Raw genomic sequence first — 7146 nt, forward strand, 5'->3', positions numbered from 1 at the left:
GAAATAAGTTTCAATAGCCAAACACGTTGTTATGGGCTCAGTCTCTGAATCTTAAGCTCAACTTCTCTACTTATATAGTAGATGAGAGTGGCCATATTATTTAACTACACTGTGCCTCAGTATCTTTATCTGTAAAATGGGGATGATACAGCAATATAAGAACTAAATGAGTTAATATGTGTAACACAATTAAAATGCTTTGAACCAATCCTGACACCTAACAATCACCAATGAAATTGTCATTTATTTACCCAAACACAGCAATCTTAAATATATTTCTAAAAATTTTCTACAGCACAAGATATGAAAGTTTCATAAAGGTTATTTCCCTCGATGTCTTCCTGTTAACCATCTCCTAAAATCAAGACTTTGTAAGCATAGACCGATGGGCTGCACAAACTTGAAGTTATGGCTTTTCACTGGAGAACAAGCCACCTGAAAGCAGGGCTATGTACCTCTTTCATTTTTATTTATTTTGTGTATTTTAAAGGCCAGATATATTTTTAAAAGATCATACTTACGATAAGTAAATTACGTAGTGAAGAAAGATCAAAATAAAGTTGATGAGTAAGAAGGCACACTTATTCAAGAGTGGAAAGAATAAAACAGTTCTTTTTCTTTTGTTTTTAATGTAAGAGGAAAGGGAAACAGACATATTAAAATTGTTATTTCAGGTAAAGTTTTCTCTCAGTCGAAGTAGTTAACATTGGCTTTTTTTCTCCTTTGTCCAAAGCAGTCTTTTCTTTCATGGGCTTCTGAGATATGGCCATGTAGAGGTGATATCTCAGGGCTACGGTGAGTGCTGAGATGGCCAGGATCACCCAATTGGTCCACTAACTAGAGTGAGAATCAACAGTAGTAAAAAGAATTTCTGAAAGATTTGTAATTGATCTGTCATCTGGATAAAGCCCCCCAATGATATATGCTTTACACAATTCTCTAGCATCTGTAGAGTGCACGATATCCTGAGTTTTCAGGAGCATCACCTACAGCTTGTTCCCTGAAGACTTCTTCCCCACAGAAATGCTCATGAAGAAATCGGTTCATATCACATACCTTGTGGTGTGAGATCACCCTGGTGCTTTTGCTGTGATTGTGCTTCTTAATCTCTCCCAGGGTGTAGTATTTTATGCCCTTGTCTGACTGCTCGGCCATCTCAGCATGAAGCGAGCCAGGTCCTGCACACACACATGCTGAATGGAACAGCACATGCATCACAGCCAACTCTGCCGGAAACATGTCCTGTGTGTCTGGCCCAGCGTGCAGGTCTTTTATTTTTAAATTCATTTATTTATATTGAAGAAACAAACACAAAATTAATTGATCATCATTGGAGGATGTTACTATACTGAGTCAATAGTTTGAAAATCGGTAAATAAAGTAACAATTTAAAGGCTTATCTTGTTTTCTTATACAAACTATACCACTAGGTAACCAAATAGTGGATGAGGAGGAATTTTTTTTTCACAGAAGAATTCATGGATCTAGGCACTGGTCATTTGTGGTTTCTAATAACATAGAAATTGAGAGAGAGAGAGAGGGGAACAGAGAGAGAGGAACAAAGAGGTAGGCATTATGCACTTCTGTTTGGATGGATACAGTATTTATAAAGTAGTCTTATGAAAACTGTAATTTGTAGAAGATAGAGAATGAAGAATATGTAAATCTACCCCAATGTGATTCAATCAGCAAAATCCAGAATGAGAGAAACTACAGAACAAACCGTTAATTTCTTCAATAAATAAATTCAAGAAAAAGTGGTTGGACGAGGTTCTTACAGATTAAAAGAGATTTTTAAAAACATCAACCATTTCAAGGTGTGGATTTTTTTGTCCAGATCTTGATTCAAATAAACTGTACAACAAATTTTCTCACATTTATGAAAGAATCAGAAATTTCAACACTGGATATCTTATAATATTAAATTTGTCAGTTTTCTTAGGTGTGGTGATGATAACTGATTGTGTTGAAAAGCAATCCTCATTGTTCATTTGCAGATAAAAGAATAAGGTACCTAAGATTTGCTTCCTAATAAAGCAGCAGGGGGAAGTGGATAAATGTATGAATGGGGCAGGATTCACCATGGTTGCTGGAACTCAGTGATTGACACATGGAGAAATCAGGGTTTCATTATAATATGTTGTTTATTTTGTGTATGTTTGAAGTTCTTTATAATTTTTTTAAGAAGCCTTTTTAAAATGTCTTTTAAAAACTATGGGTTTAGACTGCATTAAAAGAAAAACCTTCGACAAACTAGGTTTAATAGTTTAATGGAGCAGAGAACAACTCCCGTATCAGACAGCTCCAGAACCAGAATAGGTTCAGAGAAACTCTGGCACTACCACGTGGTAGAAAAAACATTTTTGAACAGTAAAAAGGAAAGTTAGGTACAGAAAATGGCAGTGAGATATAGAAACAGAGATTTGGCACACCTAGGCATTTGCCTTATTTGGATATGGGCTTGAACATTTGGTCACCTTTGACTGGATGAAACTCAGTGATTGACAAAAGAGTAGGTATCAGTCTGCTTACATCTCCACTTAGGTTACAGTTCACTATGTATGGAGAAGCCTTTAGGCCAAACTTAAAATATGTAAGGAGGTAGCTTTAGGCTAAACTTTTAAACAACTGGAAGGCATACATAACTTAGAAGTAAAATATATGGAAGTATTCACTTGAGTATTAAAGTCAGTTTGAATGTAAATGCAAACTAAACTAATTTGAAAATTAGGTAATGCTATGACTCAAGACCAAAGGACGTGGGCTATGTGCCATCTTTAGATTTTGGAATTATTGCTATAGCTACTATAAATAGCACTCCTTATTTCCTATCAGGATTGCAGACCATTAAGTATGACTGTTATCCTTTTGTTATTTAAGAAATCTCAGCAAGCTGAGGCCATCATTTTAGAAAGACAATCACCAAACTATATTTAGTTTTCTTAACGAAAAAGATGTTTTGTTAGCTTGAGGAAGATTCAGAAATAAGTGTAGAAATATTTAAGGAAATCAAATATGTAATATCAATATTTTATTATTAAGAAATATGAGTACATTTCATACTTTAAGTATTATGGTATTTAAGAGAATTGGACCTATTAGAATAACAGGTAAATCTGTCATTACAGTTAAACATGTTAATTGGGTAATTGAGTCATACTTGTCATTTTAGTTCACATCTTACCAATTGTACTTTCAGTTTGGACATTTAATAGAATTGGGGGTTCACCATGCTATGTAAGTAATTTGTAAAAGCTGTTATACTAAAGTAGCTAGGAAAGTTTGTCCATCAGATAGTTGAGAAACTTAAATAGGCAATAGGATATAGTCAATTGATAAATCCAGTTTAAAATGTTTGAAGAGGTTTAAAAAAAGTTTGTAAATAGGACCAAATATTAGCCAGCCTCCCTAAAAAATTGTTGCTCAATGTGCTATACTTTGAATAGAAGATTTATATGTAGAAATCAAACGCTTAAGGAAAGCTAGATTTTAAACTGTATAACTTTAATATTTCATGTGTTAATTTAGAAGCCATTGTTTACGAAGTTAAGTGGGTTTTTCTGTGCACAAAACCCACCCATCCTGGACTTACAAATACAAAAAAACAAAAAAAACCTCACATTTTAAACAAATGAATGGATCACTGAAGTCTTAAAACATATGTTTAATGCAATGAATAGGAGTGAATTTTGGGAGCCCTGCTAGGAGTGACACTCTCCCGAAATGTCACTTTCTCCGACGCTGTCAGACTGGCAAGGGCAGGGGCGGGCCGGCGGGGAGGGCTCCCGCATTAACATATTTCCTAGACGCTCCATCTCCTTGGTCCGGCGTAATGGATGCCTCCCAGCTCCCTGTGGACACGGGAGCCCATCAGGCCAGGAGCAGATTAAAGCTCACACACTTCAAATTGGCGGCTTGCCGCGGCTTGCCAGAAGGCTAGAGTTCAGCGCGACTTTAATAGAGAAATCTCCAAGTCTCCTTCTCCCTATCTCCCTCTCGCCTTCCTTTGAAAAGAACTCGAGTCCTAGGCAAACCTCAGGCCCGCCTCCCGAACGCCCCAAAATCGGGCTGTGGCGGGCGGGGGTCTCGGGTCGGAGAAGGGACCGGCGGGCGGGGGCGCAGGGGACCGGCGACTTGGCTAACACCCACCCTCAGCTCAGCTCCCCAACCCCGGGCGTTCGCGCTGCGCACACTGAACTGTCAGCGACGACTGATTTATAAGACCGATTTACCTTCTGGAGAGTGTAATTATGTTCATAGTTAAGAATTAATCAGGTGAGAGAATTATGGAATAATCATTCTCTGGACTTTGAAGGACAAACTAAATGGAGACCCACCAATGCAGCTGCAGGGCCTGGCCGCCGGGAGTCCTTTGCCTACCAGTCAGTGAGGGGGCGGTTTCTGAGCTAGCTGACTTCCTTTGTAAAAAGGCAAAAGGAGAAATCTTGCTGAGTTTCTCCAGAATGATAGTTCCCAGTCACCCATTTTAAAAGGTGTGGAAAAGGAGATTTTGTGAAAGAAGGAATTCGTAGAGACCGGATTATCTCTGAATAAAAATTTGACTGTTGTTTCCTTTCAAGAAAATTATACCTGAATTGCTTTCTGCTTTCACTTACTCTATGGAACAGTCAGCACTTCAGAATCGTGTTCTTTATCGTTTTTGCTAATATGTTTCCCCTTCACCCCGGCAGTGTGGGCTGGATGGCTTTCACATTTAGGGATTATGTTCTTTTTAGATGGGGAGTGTGTGTGTGTGTGTGTCTCTCTCTCTATATATAGATATTTATTTATTTATTTACTTTTCTCCTTTTCTTTTGGGGCAGGAAACTTGTCAGTTAATTTAGCCTGTTTTTCAAATTGTCTCACTATCCTCCTCTCCACATATCTTTTTCAAAATCGGTATGAAGGGGTGGCCTGCCCCTCCACACCTGTGGGTGCTTCTCGTTAGGTGGAACGAGAGACTTGAGAAAAGGAAATAATACACAGAGACAAAGTATAGAGAAAGAAAAGCGGGACCCAGGGGACCGGCGCTCAGCTTACAGAGGACCCACGCCGGCACCGGCCTCTGAGTTCCCTTAGTATTTATTGATAATTATCTTTACCATCAAAAAGATAAGGGAGTGGCTGGAAAACAGGATCATTGTAGGGAGGAAATCAGCAGTAAGACATATGAACAAAAATCCTTGTAACATGAATAAGTTTAAAGGAAAATGCTGTGCCTTGAGATGCATATGCGAACATCTCCATAAACCTTTTAGCAGTATTGCTCCAGCAAGCCCCACCTTATTCCTAAAGGCGGTCTTCTCCTTACTCAGTAAACAAAGCACACAATGGGTTTTACCCGGAGATGTTCCATTGCCCAGAGAGGGGCAGGAATTTTAGCCAGCAAGCTGCCTTCAGGTACTTGTTTAACAAAGACACATCCTGCACAGCCCAATATCCATTAAACTTGAGTCACCACACCACATGTCTCTTGCAAGGACAAAGTTGGGGGTAGGGTCACAGATTAACAGCATCTCAAATATAGAACTAAATGGAGTCTCTTATGTCTACTTCCTTCTATATAGACACAGTAACAGGCTGATCTCTCTTTCTTTTCCCCACATTGGTATTTCTGTTGAGACATGGTCGACTATTTTGTATTATCTCTGAGGAGAATTTCTAAGAGTCCCTTGACAATTACCTTGCAGTCCAATCACATACTCCTTTACTATTAAATTTTGAAGAAAAGTGGATGCAGTAGAAGCAAAGAATGGAACAGATTGAATGAGATTACTGCAGTATCTGAAAACTGTCATACCATTTCCTTGACAAGATACCGTCATTCTAACACTGTGCTTCATAATTGGAAGGAAGGGGCGATGCAATTCGTAACCCAAATGGCCTATTTTGTTAGTCATTCAAGTGTGTACACATAGGCCTCAAACAGTCTTTGTATGGCATCTTTCTTCAGCTCCCTCCCTTGACCCTCCACCCTATTTCCCTTTCTCTTGGCTGCCTCCACTGTCTCAGGGCTATGGAGATTCTCTGTTGGACCACCTGTTTCTCTTCTTCTCTCATGGCCTCTGAATCTTTGATCCTCTTTTGTACCTTACCTAAAAACCTCATTTTCTTTAGCTAGTTCTCAGTTCTTAAGCTCTTACTAGCTGTGCATAAATTAGATTCAGTGGGTATAGAAGAAAAGGGGCCCAGCAGGGTGGCTCACGCCTGTAATCCCAGCACTTTGGGAGGCCAAGGCGGGTGGATCACCTGTCAGGAGTTGAAGATCAGACTGGCCAACATGGTGGAAATCCCTTCTCTACTAAAATTACAAAAAAATTAGCCAGGCGTAGTGGCGGGCACCTGTAATCCTAGCTACTTGGGATCCTGAGGCAGGAGAATGCGGTGAACCCGGGAAGTGGAGCTTGCAGTGAGCCGAGATTGCGCCACTGCACTCCAGCCTGGGTGACAGAGCGAGACACCATCTCAAAAAAAAAAAAAAAAAAAAGAAAAATTAGTTGGGCATGATGGAGGGTGCCTGTAACCTCAGCTACCCTGATAGGCTGAGGCGGGAGAATCGCTTGAATCCAGCAGGCGGAGGTTGCATTGAGCAAAGATTGCACTCCAGCCTGGGTGACTGAGTAAAACTCTGTCTCAAAAAAAAAAAAAAAAAAAGGGAAGGAGGTTACCCTCGAGATGTCAGGCTGTGCAATTGTTAAAATATACAGACTGTGCACAAGTCAAATTAACAATCCCATAGGTTTCTTCTGTGCTTTATTATGTTAAAATTGGTACTTCTTTTTCTTTTCTCTCTCTTTTTTTTTTTTCTTTTCCTTGAGGCAGTCTTGCTCTGTCGCCCAGGCTGGAGTGCAGTGGCGTGATCTTGGCTCACTGAAACCTCCACCTCCTGGGTTCAAGCGATTCTCCTGCCTCAGTCTCCTGAGTAGCTGGGATTACAGGCACCTGCCACCACACGTGGCTAATTTTTGTATTATTTTTAGTAGATATGGGGTTTCACCATGTTGTCCAGCCTGGTCTCCCTCCCGACCTCAAGTGATCCGCCCACCCCAGCCTCCCAAAGTGCTGGGATTATAGGTGTGAACCACCGCACCCAGACAGAAGTGATTATTTCAAGAGGAGAAAGGAGAAAAAAATCTTTGCAATCTA

General features: G+C 40.0%; 1 pseudogene; it reads right to left on the reverse strand.

Moving 5' to 3' along the window:
- Nucleotides 1-665: 665 nt before the first annotated feature.
- Nucleotides 666-1155, reverse strand: LOC105503842 (annotated as a pseudogene).
- Between the last annotated feature and the right edge of the window lie 5991 nt (nt 1156-7146).

The sequence above is a fragment of the Colobus angolensis genome, unplaced genomic scaffold (genome assembly GCF_000951035.1).
Source record: "Colobus angolensis palliatus isolate OR3802 unplaced genomic scaffold, Cang.pa_1.0 Scaffold88, whole genome shotgun sequence".
Classification (NCBI taxonomy): Eukaryota; Metazoa; Chordata; class Mammalia; order Primates; family Cercopithecidae; genus Colobus; species Colobus angolensis.